This window comes from Rattus norvegicus, chromosome 11 (assembly GCF_036323735.1).
Source record: "Rattus norvegicus strain BN/NHsdMcwi chromosome 11, GRCr8, whole genome shotgun sequence".
NCBI lineage: Eukaryota > Metazoa > Chordata > Mammalia > Rodentia > Muridae > Rattus > Rattus norvegicus.
Window position 1 is genome coordinate 80,848,735 of NC_086029.1, and position 26,804 is coordinate 80,875,538.

Below are 26,804 nucleotides of genomic sequence, written 5' to 3' on the forward strand. Positions count from 1 at the left end.
GTAGCATAGATATAAGAAATCCTTCTTAAACTTCCCTAGATAAAAATGAACAAATGTTCAATGCCTGACACTTGGTTTACTGTGCTAGATCATTCACCAAACTTTGTCTAAGAATAGAAAAGATGTTAACTGTTTAAGGCATTAAAATTGTATTATAACTATTTATAAAATTAAATCAAACACAAACTCTAGTGTGGCAGACAGCTGGTTATCCAATATCCACACCAAAATCTACCGTCTTCTATCCAATAAGTTATTGTTGGGATTGGAGAGATGGCTCAGTGGTTAAAAACATCTGCTGCTCTTGCAGAAGACCTGGACAGATAGATATATACTCAGGCAAAACGTCCATATACAGAAAGTAAAATAAAAAACTGCCTACAGAAATGCAAAGTATTCTTCTGTTTTCTTCTCTCCACTGGCAGGCACTGTAGCAATCATCCCCAACAAGCTGGAACTTAAAATATCAATCACAGGGACTGGAAAGATCCTTCATGGGTCAAGAGTACTGGCTGCTAATACAGAGAACCTACACTGGATTCCAAGCACCCACACAGAGGCTGACAGCCACTTGCAGCTCCTGTCTCCAAAAGCCCACTCTGCCTCTACAAGCACACAAGCAGGAAAACAGCTCATACACAATAAAAAAAACCTTTAAAAAGAATTTTTAAAAGTATTCAGAACAGCATGGGCTCAGAGTATAATTCAGTGACAGAGTATCAGACTTAGTTAGAATGAGCGATGCTCTAAGCTCCATCATCCTCAACAACCTCGCCCTACCCCACTCCCCAAACAAAGTGCAGCAGTGCCAAGCAAAGGAGCCTGGAGCACAGCAATGATGGAGCTATGGAAGGTATGAGATCGTTTACAATAAGCTTCCAGGTGACAGAAATATATTCCAATGATTATAAGGCTATCAGAGTAGCCAATTGTACATGGCAATATATCAGACTGCTTGCTTATTTTACTACAGGTAAACATACAACATGTACACATTTAGAGGACTATGTTATCTCAGGTTCTTTTCCTCAAGACAAGCAAACAGGGCTTATTCCAGCTCACAGTTCAAGTAGGGAAGTAGAGGCAGCAGGATTTGAATAGAGTCAGGCAGTGAACACTGGAGGAAGCGCACCAGCGCTCAGCTTCCCCTGCTGCATTTTACACAGTGCAGGGTTCCCTTTCATGGCAGGATCTCATCTCCCAATTGAGATGAGTCTTCCCACATCAATTAATCCCTCACAGACAGTCTCAGTTAACCTTAACCTTAACCTGGATAATCCCTTAATGGTAAGCCTGTAGGCTTAGCTTTGACAATTCTAGACCCTAACTAGCTGACAACATTAACCATCATTTACATTTCTACCAATATTTTAAAAATGCTGTTAAGGAGATTAATTAAGAGAATAACTGCTACTTATTATTACACAATATATTGACCAGTTTCATCTCAAACATTATCTTTAAAAGGCAGGCATTGTGACACAAACCTTTAATCCTAGTACTCAGGAGACAGAGGTAGGCTAAAGTCAAGGCCATCCTGGTCTACAGGGTAAGTTCCAGGACAGCCAGGACTACATGGAGAAACCCTGTCTTGAAAAAACTAAATAAACAGAAAAATAAATATTTCCTCAAGAAATGAAAATCCAAACTGAAACTATTATACAAACCCAATATGAAATCTATCATCCAACAAAAAAATGTTTATTTCTGAAAAAAGTAACTTCAATATAGCTGAGGCCACCGAGAACTTTCCTAGTCCAAAACTACACATACATCAGTGACCTTCACAGCTAGGACACTTACCTCAAACTGTAGGCTGATTTTATTCATGACTTAATTAAAACACAGCCTAAAACGTACTTTTTCAAGATTATGAAACATAAAGTTACCTGAGGCTGAAGTAAAAACTGAAGACTTCAAGGAAGGGAATGCTGTTGAGTTGAGAAAGAAATCATGGTTGAGTTTCTACCTTTCACAGGCTCCAGAAACTCACAGGATCCTCTCAGTCACTTGTGCCATCCGATGCCTACAAGAGAATACACAGAGGATAGGCAAAGCATACTCCACTCCTCGAGGGAGAACAGGCCGAGACATAGTGTGTGCAAGCTGCCTGAGTGCTGCCTGGACACTGTAATCTAGGGAGCGGTGTCTGCAGAAGAGAGAGGGCACTGACTGAGGAAACAACAGTGGCAGGTAAGAAAGAAGCAACCTGACTTCTAAGACAAATGGCCTTGTAGCCAGAACGATGCTCAACGGGTAAACATGCACACTGCCAACCCTGAGTTTAATTCCTGGGAATACATGGAAGAAGTGGGGACTGATTCCAGCAAGAAGACCTCTGACCTCTACATGGTCTCTTTTCCCCATGTTCTGTGTGTGGATGGGTGGACGGATGGACGGATGGATGGATAGAAGGGTGGATGGATGGTAAGATTTTTGATAAATATAATTTGCCTAGTCCCGGAATCCACAACTCTGAGATATGAAATGTTACATCAAATTTCAGAGGGCTACAGAACTATAAGGTAAGCAGCCACACGAAGAAACTACATGGATCTTTGGGTCTACTTTATTAGGTCTGTGGACTGGTGTGGCAATATATGCCTTTAGTTCTAGGCCAGCCTGGTCTACATGGTTAGCTCCAGACCACCAACCTACACAATAAAACCCGTCTCAAAAGAAAATGGGGGGGGGGGGGGGCCTGTAAAGTGAAGGAGAAGCAAACAAATTGAGGACTCACAGACAACATACACTAGTAGTGTGCAGAGACACAGTAGAAAGAGTGTCATCCTAAGACCACATAAGCATCTAGACATAAACTGAACACCAGAGCGGTGTGCAATATAACCTATACCAAAGAGCACAGGCTAGACACAAGAGATGTTCTGACAGCAAGCTCTTATGACTAAGTATCAACCGAATGAAAGATGTTATAAAACTTCCTATCATAGGGGTCCACACAGTTTACATCGGATTTACAAACAGCTCTGATTGTCGTGTTTACAATGGCACAGAGGTGACAAGGACACTAGTGCCCACTTAAACCACAAACAGTACTGATCCCCCCAGCATTTGGGGAGCAGAGGCAGTGACCTCTGTCTGAGGACAGCCTTGTCTACATGGTGAGCTCCAGCCTAGCCAGGGCTACAGTGAGGTCTCTTACAATAGAGGATAAACTTCTAAAACTTGTATGGGCATCTGAAAAGTCAAAGTCAAACCTGCCTGTGCTCAGTATTCTACTCCTAAATTTTCCTGAGTATTTATGCTTATGTTTTTGTTAACAAGACATGTACAAAATAAAATGTGATTTCTTTTTGAACAGGACTGTTATCACACATATGAACAATATGAAAAATAAAACCAGCATGGGAGAAATGGGGAGGAATGATGATCTAGACTTACAATAGTATACGTATATAATATATATCATGCACAATAGCCATTTCAACAGTCACAAGCTACTTAAAAGGGCTGGGGAGATGGCTCAGGGGTTAAGAGCACTGACTGCTCTTCCAGAGGTCCTGAGTTCAAATCCCAGCAACCACATGGTGGCTCACAACCATCTGTAATGAGATCTGATGTCTTCTTCTGGTATGTCTGAAGACAGCTACAGTGTACTCATATATAACACATAATCTTAAAAAAAAAAAAAAAAAAAACAAGATACTTAAAAATAGCAGATAATGTAAGTCACACTACTGAGTCAATAGTAGGGCACTTGCATAATATGCACAAGGCCTAGGTTCACTCCTCAGTACGGCCCTCAAAATGATAACACAAGCCACTATAGGGGCTCACATCTTTAACTCTGGCACTTAGGAGACAGAAGCAGGAAGATCTCTGCGAGTTCAAGGCCAGCATTGCTTACTAGGACAACATGGGCTACACAAACAGACCCTGTCTCAAAAAAACAATATAGAAAGGTGGGGAGGCATATATATTCATCAAAATCAGGCAATATAGAGTGATTCTTTCTCATGGAGTAGTTTAAACAAAGATTTCAAAACACTTATTATGTTATGAACTCAACTTATATTTCACATTTAACTATAAAAACAATCATCTAGCAAGTAAAATTCTCAATAAAGCAAAGAAATTATTTCAAAGAACCTACAGAAATTTGGAAATAGAAGAATGTGATTATTGAAATAAAAAAAGGTATGCCAAGTATTCAAAACCAAATTTACAACTGCAAAACACAATCAGTAGCCTTAATTATTAATCTGTAGAAATTACCCGATTAGGGTTGACCAGATTGCTCAGTGGGTAGGGGTTCTTGCTACCAAGCATGGTGACCTGTGTGTACAGAAGAGAAAGCCAACTCCTACAAACTGACATCTGTCTTCCACGTATGCACAAGCGAGGATAAATAAACACGACCTTACTCAATTACCCAATTAAAGAGAGAAAAATAAAGAGCTCCAGAGATATATGAGCATTCTGCTTACCAATATTTCTTAATATAAGAATGAAAGAGAAAAAGAAGTAAAATTTAATAAAACAGAAACCAAATATTCCTTATATTTGACTATTTTTTTTTTTAAAAAATAAGCTTACAAATCCAGAAAATTCAATCAATTCCCACTGGGACACATATGAAAAGTGCTACTCCTGGGTCAAAATAAAACTGCTGAAAACAGGTTCGGTCCCCAGCTCCGAAAAGAGCGCCTGGGCAGCAGGAAGGGAAAGGCAGTGAGTGCAGGATACCACTGTGCCGGTCTAAGGGGGAATGGCTCAAGGAGCTGTGGCTTTGTTGGAGGAGAGGTGACACCCAAGGCAGGCTTTGAGTCAGCTGCTCCTGCCTTCATCGTGGGTTCTCATCCTCTAAAGCCATGGGCCCAGTGAAATGCTTTCTTCCATCAGTTGCTGTAGTCAGGATGCTTTATCACAGCAACCAAAAAGATACTAATGCAAACATGAGAAGAATGGCCAGTTCTAACCAGTGACAACAGAGTGAGAAGACAGTGGGCTCGTAGACTCACAGAGGGGAGGAGAAAGAAAGAAAGGACAATAAAAAGAAGATACTGTCTCTAAATGTACATTCTCTGGCAGAAACCAAACTAAGCTTTAACCATATTTAGTAGACCACCAAACTAAGGCACTAAGACACTAAACTAATAAGGCAGCCTCGGTAAAATTAAAGGGACCCAACTCCTACAAAATATGTTCTCCAACCATAATAAATTCAAACTAGATAATAAATGTTCTATCACTTTCTATAACTATAACTTGAATGGCTTAAAACTCTGACTTATGAGCTAGGCATGGCAGCACACTTTCATCCCAGCACTCCGGAAGCAGAGGCAAGCAGAGCTCTGTAAGTTCGAGGTCAGCCTATTCAACACAGTGAGTTGCAGGCCAGCCAGGGCTTTACAAACGAAAATAAAATCTGCTATCTTTCTATAACCAACAGATGCAGAGAGCTAACGTTACATCTTCCAGATGAGCAACTGTTTACCAGGCTGCTTGTTCCCTTTTGTTTGTTTCTTAAGAGATGAGCCTTATTTTCCATGGCTCTCAGTTAAGCCTGGCTGAGCTGAGTGCTTTGGAGAGATCAGTCAATGAGACGAAATCCCTCCCTGCCCTGACTCCTCTAGCCTCCCTCGGCTTTACTTTGACTGGGGGCCACAGCAGTAGGCTATGTCAAGAGCCACAAATGCAGACGAATCAGTCAATGAGGTCTTGTATGTTATTATTTTCTTTTCTACATTTTTTAAACAAACTTATCATTTACTAAATGTTCTCCTTTTTTGAGATATGGTCTCATATAGCCCAGCGTGACTCAAATTTATGCTGTGCCCAAGCCTTGAATTCCTGCTCCTGCCTCTACCTGCCAAGTGCTGGGATTACAGGTGCACACCATGATGTGTGGCCACTTGCTACATTTTCTGTGACTTACTATTGACTTTTAATACCACACTTCACTACATCTACAGCTATAGTATTATGCATACTATTCTACATCACCAAGAGCGAAAAAGACTGTCAAACTGGGACAAATAAGCAATGTGGGTCATTCACAGAAGTGATGGTATAGTCACACACTCAAGGGTGATAACCTTCTCAAGAGCATGCAGAATCTCCACTCCACATTTACCATAGCCAAGAAGGATTAGAAGTAGCTAACAATTTAGAAAAAAATTAACTTCTGTAGACCTGAAACAAAATCAAAAGCCAGGAAAAAAAAAGCAAATACTAAGTAAAAATAATTTTCTTAACATAACAACAAGGATCCTATCCCTAATATGTAAATACACAAAAAAATTATAAAAGGATCCAAAAAAAAAACAAAAAACAAAAACACCTGACATGGGTAAATAAATCGCTTGCTGGTGTTGTCGAAGAGCTACACAGGTGCTCACTCTGGTAACTGCTGGTGCGGGGCGTACTTTGGAGAGGGGCACGCTCATCCAAACTGCCAATCATAATGACATTTTAAAAGGTCAATATTTTGACATTCTGGCAATATATTTGGCAATCTGACAAATAATCCGACAATAAAAAGACACTATTTTTTAAAATACAACCTACATAAAACCGACTTAAAAAAGTAAGTAGCCCACTATGGTGACACATGTTTGCAGCCAGCTCACAGAGGAGCGCCATAAAAGCTCAAGGCCAGCTGAGGCTACAAAAGGAGTATGAAACCAGCATCAAGTACGCAGAGCCCTTGTCTCAGACAGAAGTAATTAAGTCCTTGTGTATCATCCAGAGATGTCTGGGAGAAGATATAATATTAGTAAAAGAATGGGAGAGATCATTTTTCTGTGTTTGTTTGTTTGTTTGTTTTTAACATTGTGATATTCTCTACTGCTTACAATGAAATCTAAGTGAAGGAGGTTACAAGTAGCATATACATTTGCCAAAAGACATAGACATTAAAACCCTAAAATATGGCCATTAAAACTAGCAATGTTTCAATCTTCAAGTTCTAAAAGAATTCTCAAAACAAATTTAAAAATACAACTTTATGGGGCTGGGGATTTAGCTCAGTGGTAGAGCGCTTGCCTAGGAAGCGCAAGGCCCTGGGTTCGGTCCCCAGCTCCGAAAAAAAAAGAACCAAGAAAAAAAAAAAATACAACTTTATAATACTTTATAAAAAAATTTGAACCAAAAAAAAAAAACATCTGAAAAACGGGGCTGGGGATTTAGCTCAGTGGTAGAGCGCTTACCTAGGAAACGCAAGGCCCTGGGTTCGGTCCCCAGCTCCGAAAAAAAGAACCAAAAAAAAAAAAAAAAAAAAAAAAAAATTTACGGGAGTTGGGGATTTAGCTCAGTGGTAGAGCGCTTGCCTAGCAAGCTCAAGGCCCTGGGTTCGGTCCCCAGCTCCGGAAAAAAAAAAAAAAAAAAATTTATAATACAACTTTACAATTTTTATAACTGACATAAGAATACATGTACAATGCAACCACAAAACCTCTGACCTATAATTTGCACTGTCTATAAGATATCCTGGGCTAAAAGCAGCACAGAAATTATGGGAGTGGCCAACTGTTGCCTAGTACAGCTTGAGGGAGACCACCCGATACTACCTAGAGAGAGCCAGGAACTCGAGGCTGGATAACCCAGAGGCCCAGGACAGAACCAAACAGAACCAGCAATATAAAAAACAAGTCAAGGAACTCATCCCTAATGAGCCTAACTAGCATCATCGTCATCAGGGAGGCTTCACCCAGCAACTGATGGAAACAGATGCAGAGGCCCACAGCCAAACAGTAGGGGAGGCTGCGGAAGGGAGTGGGAGGAGATTGCAGAAATCAAAGGGGTCAAGGACACCAAAAAAAAAACCAAACTCTACGAACCTAGGCTCACAGGTGCTCACAGACTGAACCAACAATCAGGAGCCTACACGGTCTGACCTAGGTCATCTGCACATGTCATGATTGTACAGCCTGGTCTTCTCGTGGGACTCCTGACAGTGGGAGCAGAGGCTGTCTCTGATTCTTCTGATTGCTTCTGAGACTCTTTTCCTCAAACTGGGTTCTATCATCCAACCTTAAAATGACGAGACGTACCTAGTCTTACTACAACTTAATATGCCATGTTTGCTTCATATGCATGGGAAGCCTACCCTTTTCTGAGGAGAAACTGAAGAGGAGTGGATTGGGGGGGTGGGGAGGGAGGTTGGTAATATGGAGGCCAGCCTGATCTACAGAGCCAGTTCCAGGACAGCCAGTGTTACAAAGAGAAACCTTGTTTCAAAAAACAAAATAGGGGGGTTGGGGATTTAGCTCAGTGGTAGAGCGCTTGCCTAGGAAGCGCAAGGCCCTGGGTTCGGTCCCCAGCTCCGAGAAAAAAAAAAAAAAAAAAAAAAAAAAGAACCAAGGGGAAAAAAAAAATAAGTAAATAAATGAGTGAATGAATGAATGAATGTTACTACAGATATATAAATATTCTATAACTGTTAATTATTTTGTTTTCTTCCACGTTGTCTGATAAAGGCACAAGTTTAACACAAACACCAAGACAGGTTGCCAAGAAAGAAAGAAAAGAACTCCTAACATAAAAGAACTGGGGAATCAAAGGAGAGATCTGGTTAAATGAAAAGACAATGGCCTTCAACTCCCAGCTCCGTAGCATAATCCTCTTCAGTGCACTGATGCAAAGCACTACAAAGCACTGCTCTCCGGGAAATGAGGTGCACCTCTGTAAGCAAGCATGAGGCGAATGGTGCTGTCAGACACTAAAGCCTGGATAAAGCAGTCCGAGTTACCTCTATAAAGTGTGTCAGGCATGAGCCCATCCCGCCAGATCACTTGGCTAAATTTCCAAGCCACTGATTCTTCTCTTCTATCCTGCAAAAGTATGAAAATACAAGTTAGTAACTCAAAAGAACTGAATTAAACACATTCTTACAGCTAGGCAAAATAGTTCTAACTAAATGTGAAAAATCTAACAAAATATTTCATGAGTAGATACTACTGGATTAAACATAATTCACGACTATGCATTCAACCACAATGGCCTATCAACGCTAGCTGTTTATCAAAGATAGAAAGCTGTAGTGTTTCAAACTTCTAGTTAAGGATTAAGGTGTCCTGACAGGACAATTCTGAATTATTTTAAGCACAAATGTGTTGCTAGAAACAAGTTGTGGACTTCTGGGACACTTACACAAGAAATGAAAACACAAAAACGAGCACATCCGTGGTGTGTTGGTCACTCGCATGATACTACTTACACCTTAATAAACCCCAGGGCAATACCGCCGCTTGCTAAAATGACTGCATGTACTACTGATGTGATTGGGGCTGGAAAGGTGGCCTGGTGGGAAGAGCAACTGTTGCTCTTGCAGAGAACCCCAAGTTCACCACTTGTCAGCACTCATATGGGGAAGCTTCTAACGCTAGCTTCAAGGGATCCAACACCCTCTTCTGAACTCTACAGGCACCTGCACACACACCCCGCTACACACACACACACACACACACACACACACACACACACACACACAAACTTTAAATAAAAATGTTGGCTCATACCTTGAATCCCAGCATTCAAGAGGTTGAGCCAGGAAGATGACCATCAAGGCCAACCTGGGCAAATAGTAAAATAATTCTAGGCTAGCCAGAGCTACACAGCAAGCTCCTCTCTTGGGGAGAGGAGCAGGAGCACAGTTAGTTGTGAATGTACCTAACATCCATAAGGCCCTGGGTGCCAATACTCAGAACTGTAACAGCACAGGACGGTGATGCACGCCTACAGCTCCAAAGTGAGGAGGAGGCAGACAGCAGAATTCAAGATCATCCTTGAGTGCATTACGAGTTCAAGGCTATCCTAAGCTACATGACTGTAAAGCAAAACAGATTTAATAATGTCAAAATAATGTATGGATGATTTTTAATTTATATGTAGTAATCAACCTCTTAGCAAAAATTAAGAAAATTAACATTCTGTTTGCACTGTAATGATCCAGGACACAGATCCACTTTCTTCATGTTAACTGGGATGTTTTTCCAGGTATATGAAACAAATGCTATGAAAACTAAAGCTGAATTCTCAGACAAAGAATAGGCCAAACTTTATATAGAAAAAAAAACGTATGTGGCATTTCATGTGTCAGCCTTAACTGAGGTAGCACCAGTGCATGTGACACGCGTGTGCACATGCACAACCTGCATGTCAGCGCCCATAGTTGATGTCAGTGCCTGTCTCAATCACTCTCCTCTTTATTGAGGCAGGGTCTCCAAACTGAACCTAGAGCTGGACAATTTGAATAGTCTAGCTGGCTGGTTTGCCCCATAGATTCCCTGTCTGTCCCCAGGTCCTGGGATTTCAGGCAGCAACTATGCCTGAACTCAAGTCCCCAACTACTTCACTTACCGAGCCGTCGCACCGCCTCCCTAACGCATTTTTAAAGCTTGGTACAAATCCTGTCAATCAATAAAACCTGCCAGTGTAATAGCTAAGAAATAAGCAAGCAATTAAAAATTCTGTTGATAATAGTTTTATCATGGGGTTCCAAAGAGTAACCTTTCTGATAATTTATCATTTTATAGCAGGTGAGTAGTTCCAGTTAAAATTATTTTCTCAATGTACTTTAAAGTAATCCATTTCACAGGACAATGATGTAGCTGAATGGTAGAGCACTTGCCTAGCATGCTAAGCACCCCAAGCAACTCTCCCTAGGAAAATACAACACACACACACACACACACACACACACACACACACACACACTCTCTCTCTCTCTCTCTCTCTCTCTCTCTCTCTCTCTCTCTCTCTTACCCATACTCATCCCAGACAGAGATTCCAAGACAAGCAAAGCCCACTCCAGCATGGATGACACTCCAGGAAAACCCTGAAACTGACAAGACTCCCTAGGCCCCTCCCTGGCAGAATAAGCAGTAAAAGCTGAAAAGATTCTCAGGTAATCCAAGATACAGAAGACTCTGAGACCAGACCACCTGCCCGTAATGATCAGAAACAGCCAACTGCCTGGAAAGGTTTACACCAGCTGGGCACCTGACAGGACACTCTTGGTCTGCCTGCAGGCTGTACATGAGCTCCAGGTTCCCATCTGTGAGTTGTCACCCATGCTAGGGCGGGCTTTGGTGATGTCGCTGTCTTTGAGACACCTCTCCTCCTGTAAGTAACCCCAGCAGAGCTCACTGGCTCCCAAGTTGATCTGGTGGTCTGTACTTGGCTATGGAGTAGGATTCCTAACTGGAATGAGTAGATCCATGTGTTGCATCCCAAAAAAAAATTTTGTCACAAAACAGCTCTGTCCCCAGCATAACAACAAAAGTTTCTAGTATGCAATTCATTGCCTGCCCCAAAGTCAAGCACGCAAAAGAGCCATTATGTGTTTTCTTATTACTGTTAGCAGTCCTACTATGTCACCCAGGCTGATCCCAAATACCTGAACGTAAGCAAGCTTCCCACTTCTACCTCCACACCCGGAACTATAGAAATATGTTACTGTGCCACACTCAAAATTATTTTTAAATATCTCTTTCTACAGTAACAGAAGAATAGACGCCACGAGTCAAAGCTGCACGGAGTGTGCACCACTCTGCTCGCCATTCCTCCCTACCTATCAGAGCTCCACTCTCTAGTCCTACAGCCATCGCTGTTTGAGTTTACACAGCTGCTACCATAGCCACAGGACTAAAGCCGCACGAGTAGACAGAAGAACTGCAAGACTAGGTGCACAAGATAAAACTGTCCAAGTCATCTGGGACTCCAGTTCAGGGGCTCTGATTCCTTCTGAGCTCTGGGACACCAGACACACACCTGGTGACACGTATCAGACAGGCAAAGCACTGGTGAGCAAGAAAAGAAATTTTAAAAATACACCGACACACAGTTCTATCTGAGCCCCTTTAAAAGCTGATTTGCTAAACCTCTTCCACAATCAAGGCATTAGTTTAACTACAAAGTATGTTAACTGCTAGTGCCTAGGAAAATGGTTCTGAAATCTTAACGTTCCATAAACATTTTCACAAAAAGGATACTTTCTTACATAACTTTTACTGAACATACCAAATAAAGGTTGTCACATCTCGAAGAATATAACTAGCTTTGTTAAGAGAAAAATAATGAAGCAAGAAGAAACATGCTTCGCATAACACAAAATAGCCTGAAATACTAAATATTTTTGCAATATCTTTCCATCACAAATTATTATTGAAATTATTGTGGGAAAAAGATGTGTGGAAAAAGGAGGGAGGGAGGGAAGGAATAAGTAGGACTGCCCTTTGTGAGAGACGGGGCAAACATTAGGCAGGCAAGGCAGATACAGACTAGAGACAAGAGAGAAACCATAGCTACAGATGAAGACTCAGGGAGAGAAGAGAGTTCAAATCTGGTCTTCCTCTCAGTTAGACCAATCCAAAAGGAAGCATTTTGTTTTCTTTCCCTACTGTGACAGACATATACACACCAGTGCCTCAGAGGCTATCTTTTTAATGCATTTAACTGACAAAGCTCTCTTTCAGCCAAATTTTAGAAAGTGGATGAACTTGGCAGGAGACTGGAAGTTTAAGATTTGGGGATTTTTGTTTGTTTGTTTGCTTTGTTTGGGGGGGGATTTTTGTTTGTTTTGTTTCTATGACAGAACCTTCTTTTTTGGCTCTAGGAAAATTAGATTAACTTCTACAGTTACAAGTAATTACACAGTATTTCAGTGCATTGTCTATAGTGCATCCCTTCAGTCTACCAAATTATGTTTCAATCAAGAAATCAGCTATCACAAACAAAACAGAGCAACTGTGTTGGTTCACACCCATACCCCAGAGGACAGGAATGCCATGTATGCCACGTGGGTGCGTCCCTACAATCACAACACTGGGAAACAAGAGAATCCTGAGGCTTCATGGTTAGTCAGTGATCCACAGGTCCTAATGAGAGGCCCTATCTCAAAAAATAAAGTGAAAGGGCTGGAGATACGGGTTACCAGCTTTGATTCCCAGTAGCCACAATGGGCAGCTTACAACTACCTACTGTTTAACTCCAGGCCCAGGGGCCTCCATAGGCATCAGTGTACATACATACACACACAAATAAAATAAGCCATTTTTAAAAAGTTTAAAGGAAAGACAAAGCTGGAGGTCCACCCTGATGACCTGATGTCAAGTCTGATGACTGAGTTTGATCCCTAGGACCCATGTGGTGGAAGGAAAAAAACAACGCCCACAAGTTGCCCTCTGACCTCCACATGTGTGCCATGTCATGCTTCTGTGTGTACACACACATAAAATAAGTATGTGCCTTTTTTTTTAAGATTCAAAAATAAGAAGGAAAGCAATAAAAGACAGTTGATGCAAATCCCTGGCATCTACATGTGTACCACACACATCCAAACATGTCAATTCTTCATAAACAAAAACTAGGTAATAATAAAAATCCTTCTGAAGCAAGGGACAGTGGTACATACAGACCTATCATCTCAGCACTTGGGAAGCTGATGTAGGAGAATCCCTACATCACGTAGTAAAACTATCCTTCAGAGATAGAAAAATAAATTGCTGTCAAAAGATAAACTGAAATCACACTTTGCTAGCAGACCTACTCATCATGATTGACTGAAGAAGGAGGACAGAGAAACGGCTCAGTAGTTAAAAGCAGTGCTATTCTTACAGGACAGGCGTTAAATCCAATAAGGTCCCAGTGCCTACATGGTATCTTACACCATCCCTAACTTGACTTCTAGGGAACTTTTTAACCTTTCCTGACCTTGGCTGACACCAGGAACACATGTGGTACACAGGCATGCATGAAAGCAAAATACTCATACACATAATTCTTCAAAAATAAACCTTTTTAAAAAGATTAACTGAGGGGCTGGAGAGATGGCTCAGTGGTTAAGAGCACTGACTGCTCCTCCAGAGGTCCTCAGTTCAATTCCCAGCAACCACATGGTGACTCACAACCATCTGAAATGGGATCAGATGCCCTCTTCTGGTGTGTCTGAAGACAGCGACAGTGTATTTGCATATAGTTAGTTAGTTAATTAATTAATTAATTAATATTTTTTTTAAAAAAAGATTAGTTGAAGTACTCTTGCAGAGTACTCAAATTCAGTTCTTAGCACCCACCTTAGGAGGCTCACAACTGCAGGTGCCTAGGTCTTCATAGGCATCTGTACTTGTGTGGATACTCTCTCACAGACACACATGCATATACTAATTTAAAGTAACAAAATATATCTTGGGAAGGGGGCTGGAGCGATGGCCCAGCGGTTAAGAGCATTGGTTGTTTTCCAGAGTTCAATTTCCAGCAACCACATGGTGGCTTACAACAATCTATAAAATGAGTTCTGATGCTCTCTTCTGGTATGCAGCAATGTATACAGATAAAGTACTCATATACATAAAACAAATATTAAAACATAATAAAGATTTTAAAATAAGATAGAAAACAAATGAAGAAGAGGCCCAATGGTGACCTCTAGTACTGTACATGCATGCACACATACACACATGTGCACTCACACTCACACAAACCATAAAGGTAAAATGAACTTTAAACAAGCAGAGCAGAAATAAATAAAACAGAAAAGAGAAAATTTAAATAAAACTTTGTAAGCCAGACCGAGCCATAGAGTACTCATCTAGCTTGTACAAAGCCCAATGTTCCACTCTCGGCATCCCACAAACACGATGTGGGAGCACACACCTGCAATTGCAGCAGATGCAGGACGGTCAGAAGTTTGTCATCCTCAGCCAGTTCAAGGCCTAAAGGCAGTTAAGGCCCAAAGAGTCAAGATTAGACTCAGCTGCTTTTAAACCTACACACACACACACACACACACACACACACACACACACACACACACACACACACGCAGAGAGAGAGAGAGAGAGAGAGAGAGAGAGAGAGAGAGAGAGAGAGTGTGTGAGCGCACAAGCTCACCCTCTATAAAACTAACAGAAAGGGAGCTCACAAACAATATCAATAAAATGACATTATCAATGCAGACCCTGAATTTAAAAGACAAAGGAATATTTATTGCAAACAATTTTATGCTCTCAAATTTGACCCCAGGTTCTAAGAATGCTACCAAAACTCAATCAAGAAGAAAGTGATGATATATATAGTTCTACAACCATTAAAGAAAACTGGGCTCTTGAAAAGCCTCTCCTCAAAAAATTTCCAAACTAAAATGGATTCACTAGTTATTTCTACCTAACAGTTAATTAAAAATTGAAACCAAATGTTCACTTATTTTTCCTAAAACGGAGAGGGAAAGACTCAGTAAGTTTGAGGCCAGTCTGCCTACACAGAGTCCCAGGAGGGCCAGGGCTGCATTGAGAGACCCTGGTGCAGAAATCCAAATAAATAAACAAACAAACAAGCACAGTTTAGTGCTACTGAAATTGAAACAAGACAAAGACACCACATGAAAAGATAAGTCATATCACTTATGGATATAGAAAAATCTCTCACCAAAATATTAGAACAGCAAACCCACCAACACATAAAAGGATAATGCACCACAGCCAAACAAATCATCTCAAAAACGTCAGGTTGGTTTAAACTCTGACAATCAGTCTAATGTGCTGGTTGGTCTTGTCAACCTGACACAAACCTCACATGTTTGGGAAGAACCTCAGTAGAAGAAATGCCTCCACCCAGACTGCCTGTCGGCACGAGTCTACAGGATGGTTTTCTCCAATAACGATTAATGTGCAGGCCCAGTCCACAGGAGAAGGTGTCACCCTGGGTAGGTGAGCCTGGGTGGTTTAATAAAGCAAACTGTGCACGTCATAAAGAGCAAGACTGCAGCAGCATCTGTCCAAGGCTTCAGCTTCCTCCTCCAGGGGCCTGTTAGACTTCCTGTCCTGACTGTCCTCACCTTGGTGACGAGTGTGACCTGAGAGCTGTAAGTTGAACAAACCCTTTCCTCCCCAGGCTGCTCTTGGTCATGGTGTTTACCACAGCAAAAGAAAACTTAGACATCTGCAACAGCAAGACAGGGAAGAACTTTTAACAAATCACCTCAAAGACGTGGAAACTTTTTAGATAAAATAAAACCTTTGCATGCACACACACACACAAAAGAGAACAGATTGATCAAATTACTGCAACCTAATAAACACCATGTACCAGAAAGCCAGGGTTAACATCATACGTAACTAATGCTGAAATAGTAAATGCTTCTCCTAAGATCTGAAACAAGACAAACATGTCTGTGCTTGCTACCTCTAGAACCATCGTTATAGAATAATTTAGGATGATTAAGCAAGAGGTAAAAGGCACTAATATTGTAAATTAAAACAGCTCCAGGAGGCATGCTCTAGAAAAGTCTCCAATGTAGCATCAAAAAGTGTAAAGTGCCTACTTTTACAAATTAACAAACAGGCACTGAAAATTACAAAACCTGACTGAAAGAAATTAAGAAAGATCAAAACAGGTATCTGGGATTTGTGGGTCAGAAACTTTAGTAGTGTTAGGATGAATACTTTACAAACTCGCCCAGAGTCAATGCGGCTTGGGGGTAAGGCTCAGTAAGGCACATGCTCACTGGGGAGGCTCCAGGTGTACTCCAGCATGCCTGTCACTACCACTACTCTCTTAGAGGCTTAAATAGAAGACCTGAAACCACCAGTCTCCTGGGGGAAAAGGACAAGGAAAGCATCCTGACATATCAATAATTTCTTAGACATGACCCCAAAAGTACATATGCAACAAAAGCAAAAACTAGACAAGTGAAACAACATCCCACTGAAAGGATTCTACTGAACAAAGGGAACAAGCCAGTGAAAAGACATGCAAACCACATCTATAAGAACATCCAAACTACAAAAGAAACTGCCAGATACCTGATTAAAACAAAAAAGTAGGCAAGTTAGGGGTGTGGTTTAGTGGCAAAGCAAAAGGATGGCATGCCTAAGGCCCTCAGCTTAACTCCCAACATCAACAGTAAGAAAGGACCAAGGCCCTGAACAGATACAAAGACAACAGAGATGTGGAAAGAGGACCACAAGATAGCTTAGTCAGCAAAGACCTTGTCTTGTAAGCATGAAGGTCTGAGTTCAAGTTCCTGAATCCAGTAAGTATACTGGACACTGCACTGGGAAGGCAAGGCAAGGCAGAAGGATACTGGTTCTACCCCAGCTGGTGAGCTCCAAGTCAAAAAGATGATGTTTCTGAGGATGACACTGCAGACTGCCCTCTGGCTTACCCATGCACCTACGGACATACAAACATACACACATAAGCATTCAAAAATCAGGAAGGGGCCAGGTAGTGGTACAGTCCTTTAATCACAGCACTCAAGAGGCAGAGGCAAGTGGATCTCTGTGACTAGGCCACCAGCAGGTCTACAAAGCTAATTCCAGGACAGCCGGGGGATACAGGAGAAACCCTATCTTGAAAAAAAAAAACAACAAAGGGGGGGGCGCTGGTGAGATGGCCCAGCATTAGCAGTGTTTGCTGCTCTTCCTTTGGCCCCCAGCACCCATGTTGGGCAACTCACAACTGTCTATAACTCCAGATCCACAGAATTCATCTCCCTTTTCTGGCCCTCATAGGTATATGTGCACATACTGCACATGTATACATGCAAGCATGTATACGCAGAAAATAAAAATAAACCCTTTTTTAAAACCATGGAAACTATAGTTACTAGGGAAACAACTTTAAAAAAATTCACACCCAACTTATTATTAACTCACACCTATTAGAGTGGCCATGATCAAGAGGGTAATATAAATGTTGAAAGAATACGAAGAAATTGAAAACCCTGTGCCCTGCTAATGAGAATACAAAATGGTTACAGTCACTGAGGAAAGCATATAGAGGCTCTCCAAAGACAACAGCCCTCCTCAGGTAGGGTTTACTCATTCAAAAGAACTGAAGTCAGATCCCAAATAGATATTTACAACATTCTTCACAAGAGCCAAAATGTGGAAACAAACAAAATGAACACCAACAAATAATGGATAATGAAAATATTTATGATATGGGCCAGTTCTCAACGTGAAACAGAAGGTAAAGGCAGCAGACAGCAAGCCTGATAGCCTGAGCTCCAACCCTGGAGTCACGAAGCAGAAGAGTCATTCCTAAATAAAGTGTTGTAGAGACATACAACGAAACATTCAACACTTTAAAAGGGAGATTCAAGACGGATAAACAATTGAGAACAAAATGCTAAGTAAAATAAGCCGGCCACAGATGGTCAGATAATGAATGATTCCACCATGAGGGATCTAAAGCAACCCCAGAAGAAAGGTAGTGCACACACAGGCTGCCAGGGGACGAGGAGAGAAAAACAAGGAGTTATGCTGCATGGATCTAAAGTTTCAGTGCTCAAAAGTGAATCCTGGACCCTGCTTTATGGCACTGCTTCTAGCTAATTTCATACTCTAAATATAATTTTGAGAGCATACATCTTATACTATGGTTCTTTTTAAGTTAAAATCTTAAGTGCTGCACTTCAAAGATACCATCAAAAAAGTGAAGACAAGCCTTACGGTGCAGTAAGTACAAACCGTGGCAAGAGACCCAGATCATACAGACCCTAAACTCTAGTCACCAAAAAGTATAGGAGGGATTTCTCCAAATTCTGCAACAGACACTAGCTGGGCATCTGTGCCGGTTGGTTTTTGTCAACTTGACACAAACCTAAACATATCTAGGAAAAGGGAATCTTAATTGAGAAAATGCCTCCATTAGACTGACCTGCGGACAAGTCTGTTGGGTACTGTCTTGATTGATGACTGGAGTGGAGGGGCCCCTCTTGGCAGCTGGTCCAAGACTGTAAGAAAGCAGGCCTAGCAAGCTGTGGGGAACAAGCCAGTACCCAGTACGCAGCGTCCCTCCAAAGTCTCTGCTTCAGTTCCTGACTGAGTTCCTGCCCTGACTGCCCTGCTGACAGAGTGTAAGGAGAATTCTCTCTTCCCCAAGTTGCCGATGTCTTGGTGTTTCATCACAGCAAGAGAAACTCTAAGAAACTGACCTTTAAATCAACTCAGATCTGGAGATAAGCTGCTCTGCCTTGAATGTCATCTATGTAACCCCAGGCTGGTTGTCTTAAAACTTGTGACTAACCTGCTTTAAATCAGGGTTCCCATGAACCCCACCCTGGTCCAATTAATTTGCTGGAGATTTCACAAACCTCAGAAAAACACAACCTTTGACATACTACAAAAACCATTCAAAAGACAGAGATTAACCATCAGAGGAGACACATATGCAGCACCGGGCACCGGAAGAATGGCCTTGCCTTCGAGCTCGCCTCTGCGCTCTCTCCAGCACAGTATGCCTCAGGGCCCTCCTCCACAAGTTGAGCTATCCAATAGTTCCCCAAACTCCATTCTCTGGGGTTCAAAACAAGGTCTCATTAGGTAAGGATAAATTATACCACTGTTCAAGGACAAATTTTTTCAACTTTTGTTCTTCCCCCTCCTTGGAACCCCCAAATCATACCTAGATTTTTCCTGTGACCAGTCCCCACCCTGAAGATAGCTAAGAGGTTACAACCTCCCTACACTCAATAAATACAAAAGAAACTCATTAAAGATTCCAGGAATTTTAGGAGTTACTTGCCAGGAAATGGATAAAGACCAAACACACATCTTACAATACCACATCATTAAACTTCTCGGCCCACGAAGAATGCTATAATCAAAAAGGCTGTTACCAGAATGGAAAGTGGTACATCCCTGTCACCGCAGCACTTGGGAAGTTGGAGTACGCAGATTTAAAGTGAATTCAATCTGGACTCTACAGCAAGGTGCAAGGGATGGGTGATGGGAGTGTAGTCCAGGTGATAACTGGTAAGATATAGGGAAACTGAAGGGTTCCTGCACCACTGATGGAAAAGTGAAATAGGAAAGCGTCTTTGGAGACATCTGCAGTTTAACTGACTTAGCACTGCGGAGGTGCTGTGCCAGCAAGTCTACTCTCAGACATGCTCACAGAGAACTGAGCCTCAGGCTTACACCAGGACACGGGTTAGAGAGGTAGCTCAGCTGTAGACAACCTACAGAGTTCCATTTAAGGGGGGGGAGGTCCTTCAGCATCGTGTGGTGGTGTATGTCTTTAATCCCAGAAAACACAAAGCAGCTGGGTCCCTGAGTTCAAGCCCAGTCTGACAACATAGGTAGGACGGGGAGCATAGCTCAGTAGTCACAGTGCTTATGGAGCTCTGATCCCTAGAACCACTCTAAATGAGTGGTGGCTCGCCTGTAATTTCAGCCTCAAAAACCAGAAATGGAGATATGGTCCCAGAGCAAGCTGGCTAATGAAACTAGTGAGCTCTGGGTTTGACCAAGAGAACTTTCGTCAAACATTAAGGTGGAAAAGTAAACAGAAAAATCCTAGATATTAATCCTGAGTCCAAGCCCACAAATGTGCCCACTAACATGAAAATGTGCACATACACAGCATACACAAAAAGAAAAATTTACTCTTTAAAAAAACGAATACATATATTCAAAATAGAATTATTCATAATACCCAAATACAAACAACCCAAGTGCTGATCAGATAGTAGACAAAATGTTCATATAGGTTATTACTAACCCATTAAAAAGAAATCAACTCATAACACATCCCACATGATGTAAGAGCGTAATAAATAAACAGGACACAGAAATCTATCCACTTTATGATATCATCAAAATGTTAAAACAACCAGGTAGTGATGCCAAACACCTTTAGTCCTAGCACTGGAAAGGAAGAGGTAGGAAGAGCTCTTAGTTTGAGGCTAGCCTCAGGACAGCCAGGCCTATACAGAGAAATCCTCTCTCAAGAGAGATAGACAGACAGACAGAATATTCAAGGAAGACAAACCACTAGAAGCAGAAAGATTAGCAGCAACTATAGATACATACATACATAGAATGTTCAAATCAGACAAACTCCTAGAAGCAGATATCCAGGCACTGAGAGGAAGCAGAAATAAGGGCAGTTTCTTTTTAAGGTAGTGAAAATATTCTAAATATTTTATATGCTAGCTATTCTAAAACTGATTACAGTGACAACCACATAGCTCTATGACATACTAAAAACCACATCTCTCTGTTTACAGAATATGAGTTACATGGTATGTTAGAAATACTTCTGGGGTTGGGGATTTAGCTCAGTGGTAGAGCGCTTGCCTAGCAAGCTCAAGGCCCTGGGTTCGGTCCTCAGCTCCGGAAAAAAAAAAAAGAAAAAAAAAAAAGAAATATTTCTAATATATTTAAGGAAAACTCACAGGTTCTTAGAGTGTGTTTCAAAATTGACAGATCTAAATAAACAGGAATCGCTAGCCAGTGACAAGCTGGGGCAATGGTGATGCAATCCATTAATCCCAGCACCTGGAGGCAAAGGCAGAGGAATCTACAGATTGTGTTCTTGGACAGCCAGGGCCACATACAGAAACCCTGTCTTAAAACAAACAAACAAACAAAAGAACCAAAATCAAAATAAAGTCTACATAATAAAGTAAATTCCTAAGTCTGAACTATAGACTTATTAAATTTCCATGAAGCTCCATGAAGCTCCTGGTCACTGACTACAAGTCTGCATGCTGAAGCAATCTATGCTGAACTGAACTTACTGAATTCCTACCAAGCCTGCAGGAGCACACAGCTATGGCCCAGGTAAGCACGCAGTCCTGAAAGACAGACGACACACAAATAATGAACAAATTAGAGCTCAAGCGTGAACACAACACGCGTGCAACGAATTTGGACAGAGGCAAAAACAGTTCAACTGAGAAAGGATGGTCAAAGAACTAAGTGTGCTGTGACTAGACATCTAGAAGCCAAACAAAACCAACCTCTAAGCCATACAACCACGTCTCAAACTCAAAAGGAATCATGAAATTAAACATGAAACACAGAGCTACAGAACTTACAGATGGTGGCACAGGGAAAACTTGAGGACTGAGGCAAAAGGTTACAGAGCTTGGCACCAGATGCATGCTATCCTCCATGAATAAAAATACATCAGACAGACCTTATCAAAATTAAAGACTTGGTTAAGATGAAATGTCTAAGATAATTTTCAAAAGCAGTGTACTCTGTTTACAGGCTGAAAGTATTTGTAAAACACATCTAACAGAAGTCTTGAATAGACAGGTAGTGACTCACACCTTTAGCTGGGGTGGTCAGGAGGCAGGTCTCTGAGTTCAAGGTCACCCTGGTCTACAGACTAAGTTCCAGGACAGCCAGGACTACTCAGAGAAACTCTGTCTCCAAAAACAGAAGCAAAACAAACAAAACCCACAACAAAAGTTCTTTTTTTTTTTTTTCTTTTTTTTCGGAACTGGGGACCGAACCCAGGGCCTTGCGCTTGCTAGGCAAGCGCTCGACTGCTGAGCTAAATCTCCAACCCCAACAAAAGTTCTTAAATAAAAACTCTATAAAGAATTCTCAAAACTCAACAGTAAACAAACTGATTCAACAAAAGGTATCAAGCATTTCACCAAAAAAAAAAAAATCTGAAGAGAATAAAAACATAAAAAGATGATCAAAATCATTGACCACAACAGCAAGTAACTAAACATACTTAGAACCAACCCAGCGATCTCACCACTGAACACCTATTTCAGAAAGAAAAAAAGAAAGCTTTTATTTACATAAAATCCTCATATTTCCTGCACAAATTTTCACTAGCCCTTGGTTTACAATGGAAACTCTATACATACCCCAGGGCTCAGGGATGGCTCAGCAGATAAGGGTCTGTAACCACAAAGACCTGAGTTCAAATCTCCAGCGCTCACATAAAAAGCCAGCTGTCTGTAACCCCGGCACGGTGAGGGGTGGAGAAAGAACTGCTGGCCGAAATCCTAGCTTCAGCAAGAGACCCTGTCTCATCGAAATGGGACAAAGAGCAACAAGAATGCAGGTCCTCCCTCTAGTATCAGCACGTACACACACACACCACAAACAGCAGCCCTCAACAGGTCAAAGTTCAACAAAATGTCTTTCTTCAACTTCCCACTACATACCATCCTGGAAATGGAAAAGCCATAGAGCTAGGTAGGGCTGCCGGGAGTCAGGGAGCAACATCTCAGGGTGTGGCAAGAGGGGTGGCCTTTGTGGTGACTCAAGCTTTGTGTCTTTACTGTAGTAGCTATATACATTCACTATATACATCTCTACATGAGAAACAGATGGCACAGAATTATGTACACATCAGTGTAATTCTATAAATTGTAAAAAACAAAACAAAACTACAAACTGAGTAGTCTTGGGAAGTGCCATTGTCCGTTTCCTGGGTTTGGTAACTTAGAGAATGTCTGGATGAAGAAAGAACAGCATTTTTTCTGGTTTTGTTTTATTTTTGAGACAGTCTCACTCATAGCCGTGGCTGACCTGGATATTGCTATATAGACCAGATTGGCCTCAAAGTCACAGATATGTGTACTTCTCCTGACTACTGGGATTAAAGGTGTGCACCATCACACCCAGTTACACAGCCACTTCCTATGATTTTTCAAAATAAAGGTATCCTAAAAATAGCAAGAGCTGTGGGGCCAGCAGGTTTGGCAAGCGCAATGCACGTGCTGCCAAGCCTAGGAACCTGAAAGTTTGATCCTTGGGACCCACACGATAGGGATAGAGGGCGAGACTGAACTCCTATAAGCTGTCATTTGACCTCAACAGGGCAATGAGTGTATGTGCTCGTACACACAGATAGGTAGATACATACATACATACATACATACATACATACATACATACATACATACATAGAGAGAGAGAGATTCTCTCAAGTAAATAAACAAAACACTGAGAGAAGAGATAGGGAGATATGTCAGTAATTAAGTGTCTGCTATAAAATCACTGGGACTGGAGTTCAGATCGCAGCATCTATCTATGGAATAAGTCACAAAAACCTATTAACTCCAGCTCCAAGGGATCTGACACAATCCTCTAGCCTCTAGTCATATACAAGCATATGCACATACTCCCAAGATGCATAGATGCACACAAGTAAAGACAATCTTAAAGAAATATACAAGAGGCAGGAAACAGAACAAGTACAAGTCTAAATGAAATAACACTGGCCAACTATTGCTAACTGTAAAGTTCCTCAGACTTTGCTTTCTTTCCTCTATTTAAATCTGTCTACAACATTAATAAAAATGTAAGAAAGGGGCTGGAGAGATGGCTCAGTGGTTAAGAGCACCGACTGCTCTTCCAGAGGCTTCCAGAGGTCCTGAGTTCAATTCCCCGCAACCACCGCAACAGATGGTGACTCACAACCATCTGTAATGGGATCTGGTGCTCTCTTCTGGTGTGTCTGAAGACAGCTACAGTGTACTTACATATAATAAATAAATCTTTTTAAAAAAAAGTAAGAAAGTCATTCCATCTATCAACCGAAGTATTAACAAGAGTTTCTCTCTCTCTCTCTCCCTCTCTCTCTCTCTCTCACTCACTAACATACACTTCACTTCAATTCTGAAAAATAAATGTGATTCTATAGAATGACTTTTGGGCTCAGTGGATAAAGGCATTTCCTATATATAAATCCCAATACCTAAATTTAATCCTTTCTAACTAGGCAGGAGAAGAGAACTGACTCCGCAAGTTGTCCTCTGACACCCACCACCCCCACCCCCACGGCACCCACACACACACGGTTCCCACACACACATCATGTACATTTACACAATAATTAAATTTTAAAAATAAAGTAACACAAAATGATTTTCAGCAGGCTAAGTTAAATTAATGACTTGTATTTTGCCCTTTTACTCTGTGTGTGTGTAAGAGTGTGTGCAAGTGTGTGTGTATGAGTGTATGTGAGTGTGTGTGAGTATGAGTGTGTAAGAGTGTGTGTGTGAGTGTATGAATGTGAGTGTGTGTGTGTGTGTGTGTGAGAGAGAGAGAGAGAGAGAGAGTGTGTGTGTGTGTGTGTGTGTGTGTGTGTGTGTGTGTGTTTTCTTGTTTTGGTTTAGACATAAAGAGAACCCTACTAATACTTCTTTCTCTAACAAAACACTGCTTACATAATATGAAAACAATTCAGTAAATACCCAATCTATGAGCCAGACAGTGGTGGCATATACTTTTAATCCCACCCTTGGGAGGCAGAGGCAAGAAGATCTCTGTGATTTCAAGGCCACCTTGGTCTACTGAGTTAGTTCCAGGACAATCAAGGCTACACAAAGAAACCCTGTCTCAAAAAAAAAAAAGTATTGTAATACCCATATTACATATTATATACATATTACATGATATATAATGTATATATAATATATACTGTGTATAATATACAAGATATATAGCATATATTATTTATGAATATAATATGTACATCTATCCAATCTATGTTATATCCAACCCCATTCCTTTTTTTTAATTTGTGTAGGCTAGAAGTATATGAATAGAGTAATATTCTCTATTCAGTAATTTCCCTCAGCCAATTTCAATGTCCCAAAGTTTAATTAACAGAACAGGGAAGTTGCCCTGAACTGAACTCAACACTTTGGAGCCAACCCCAATCCTAAATAATTTTTCTAAATTTACCCAAACAACCTTCCTGAGGAAGATTTACAATCAAGTCATTAATACGGTGATCTTCACAAAACGGGAAAATGGATATGCTCAAAATACCCTAAGATATTTTATTGACTTTACTAACCCTAGCTGCCTGTAGTTCTGCTTACTAAACTCAGCATGGCACATGCACCTGTAACCTGTGCTACCTCAGAAGGGCAGGCTCAGAGGCAGGCAGAGGCAGCAGGGTTACCTGGGTCTAGAAGCTACAGACCTGTTGTAAAGAAGAGTAAACAAAAAGGGAGGGAGGGAGGGAGGGAGGGAGGGAGGGAGGGAGGGAGGGAAGGAGGGAGGGACAAAGGAAGGAGGAAAGAGGGAGAGAACAGAGCAGAGAGAGAAGAAAAGGTTATAATTAACTTTAAGTGATCTTATTTTAAAATTGTGTGTGATCTTTTTAACTTTTTGAACATTTTTTAAAAGGGGTCTGGGAGAAATGACTGAGAATAAAGCAGAGGCTGAGTCCCCAGCGCCCAGGCTGCTGCACACAGTGGCAGTCAACCTATCCAAATTCACTGAAAGACTTTGTTCTAAAAATAAGGGAGGGCTCATAGTACCACAAACCATTTATGAAAAATAACAATAATTTGATGGATACTAAAAACGAATACTTGCCATGTAAGTGATGAAGTTTCTTAATTTGATTAATTATGTCACGATAATAATCTTTCCCTTGGTGGTGATTAAAAATAATTTCAATAAAATAAGTAAATTTAAACTATAGCCAGGCAGTTGTGATGCAGGCCTTTAATCCCAGCACTAGGGAGGCAGAGGCCCATGGATCTCTGAGTTGAGATGAGCCTGGTCTACAGAGCAGCCAAGGCTACAGAGAAATCCAGTGTCAAAAAAAAAAAAAAAAAAAGGCACTAACCAAATAGTGTAACAGCATATCAAGCTGTGGGAGAGACTGGAGAGATGGTTCCACAGATAACAACAGTTGCTGCTCTACCAGAAGACCTAGGTTCAATTCCCAACACCCACATGGCAGCTCACAATCAGCTATAACTTCAGTTCCAGGGAATCTGACACCTGGCCTCTGGTACACATTCATGCAAGCAAAATACCCATTGACATATAAAATTTAATTTGTTTAATTAAAACGTTTAATATTTCTATCTGTACTTTGTTAAGCATCCTCCATAAAGAGGTTCAGAGGTTTTCTTTTCTTTTTATGTTTTAAGACAGTCTGACTATCTAACCTACAGTTACCTGGAAGTGGTGATCCTCCTGCCTCAGATCCCCCTGAGTTTTCGGAGCTGGGGACCGAACCCAGGGCCTTGCACTTCCTAGGCAAGCACTCTACCACTGAGCTAAATCCCCAACCCCAGGCATGAAGTTTTTAAACTGAGATTACTATTA

The 26,804-nt window shown here is 41.2% G+C and overlaps 1 protein-coding gene and 1 non-coding gene across 10 annotated transcripts in view; both read right to left on the reverse strand.

The window, feature by feature from the left end:
• The window catches only part of Zfp148 (zinc finger protein 148), a 110,013-nt gene that overhangs the window by 67,870 nt on the left and 15,339 nt on the right, over window positions 1-26,804 (reverse strand). For all 9 annotated transcript variants that reach the window (XM_039088601.2, XM_039088604.2, XM_006248435.5 and 6 more), the window contains 2 exons: window positions 8,714-8,795; window positions 1,890-2,026 (listed from right to left, as the gene is read on the reverse strand). The gene's annotated coding sequence lies outside the window, so the exon portion shown is untranslated. The remainder of the gene's footprint in view (window positions 1-1,889; window positions 2,027-8,713; window positions 8,796-26,804) is intronic.
• Window positions 25,253-25,383, reverse strand: LOC120095732 (small nucleolar RNA SNORA36 family). Its single transcript, XR_005491526.1, has one exon. It is a non-coding gene; the product is annotated as a small nucleolar RNA SNORA36 family (small nucleolar RNA).